General features: G+C 48.1%; 1 pseudogene across 1 annotated transcript; it reads right to left on the bottom strand.

The window, feature by feature from the left end:
* Positions 1 to 309: 309 nt before the first annotated feature.
* Positions 310 to 1,291, bottom strand: LOC311620591 (glyceraldehyde-3-phosphate dehydrogenase-like; annotated as a pseudogene). The gene has a single exon. The product of its transcript is annotated as a glyceraldehyde-3-phosphate dehydrogenase-like (transcript).
* Positions 1,292 to 1,494: the final 203 nt, after the last annotated feature.

Below are 1,494 nucleotides of genomic sequence, written 5' to 3'. Positions count from 1 at the left end.
TATACTTTGGAGAAAAAGCACCTCTGTAACTTTCCAGTGAGGTGTCATAAATTAGCAGAATCTGAGAGCCACCTCAGGATATATTTTTATTAATTAATTAATTAATTAATTTTTGGCTGGGAACAGTGAACTTTATTGATGGCGCATGACAAAGTAGGTTTCCCTATGCCCCTCCCCTTCTTTAGGGGGTCTGGGATGGAAAGGTGGTCAGGATATTCTCAGTGTGTTGGGGGATCAATCTGGGGTAAGGACTCTTCAGCAGCTGAGGGTCTCTCTTCCTTTAGCTGGGGCTGGTGATCCAGGGGGCTCTTACTTCTTGGAGGCCATGTGGATCATATGGTCCACCACCCTGTTGCTGTAGCCATATTCATTGTCAGACCAGGAAATGAGCTTCAAGTGGTCATTGAGGGCAATGTCAGCCCCAACATCAAAGGTGGAGGAGTGGGTGTCTCTGTTAAAGTCGTCGGAGACAACCTGGTCCTCAGTATAGCCCAGGATGCCCTTGTGGGGGCCCTCTGATGCCTGCTTCACTACCTTCTTGATGTCATTGTATTTGGCAGCTTTCTCCCGGCTGCAGGTCAAATCCACAACCGACACATTGGGGATGAGGACACAGAAGGATATGCCAGTGAGCTTCCCATTCAGCTCAGGGATGACCTTGCCCATAGCCTTGGCAGCACCAGTAGAAGCAGGGATGATGTTCTGGAAAGGCCCTCGGCCATCACACCTCAGCTTCCCGGAGGGGCCATCCACAGTCTTCTGGGTGGCAGTAATGACATGGACTATGGTCATGAGTCTCTCTCTCCATGATTCTAAAATTGTCATGGATGACCTTGGACAAGAGGACCAAGCAGCTGGTGGTACAGGAGGCATTGCTGACAATCTTGAGGGAGTTGTCACACTTGTCATGGCTCACACCCATCACAAACATGGGGACATCCGAAGAAGGGACAGATGATGACCCTCTTGGCTCTGCCCTTCAAGTGAGCCCCAGCCTTCTTCGTGGCAGTGAAGGCACTGGTGGACTCCACAACATACTCAGCACCAGCATCACCCCATTTGATGTTGGTGGTTTCTAGCTCCTGGAAGATGGAGATGGACTCTCCATTGATGACAATTCCCCATTCTCAGCCTTGACTGTGCCTTTGAACTTGCCATGAGTAGAATCAAACTAGAACATGTAGTTGAGGTCAATGAAGGGGTCATCGATGGCGACAATATCTGCTTTGACAGAGTTAAAAGCAGCCTTAGTGATCAGGCACCCAGTGCAGCCAACTCTGACATTCACCATCGTGTCTTAGGGTTGTGGCTGCTGGCACTGTGCAGGAGCAGAGGCTGTCTGACTAACAGGAGATGCAGAGAGCCTTGTTTAATTTTTTTAAAAAGAATTTTATTTTATTTTTAAACATATTTTATTGATTTTTTTACAGAGAGGAAGGGAGAGGGATAGAGAGTTAGAAACATCGATGAGAGAGAAACATCGACCAGCTGCCT

Source organism: Pipistrellus hanaki, assembly GCF_964339955.1.
Source record: "Pipistrellus hanaki genome assembly, chromosome: 1".
NCBI classification, from domain to species: domain Eukaryota; kingdom Metazoa; phylum Chordata; class Mammalia; order Chiroptera; family Vespertilionidae; genus Pipistrellus; species Pipistrellus hanaki.
This window is presented reverse-complemented; position numbering and strand designations above follow the sequence as displayed.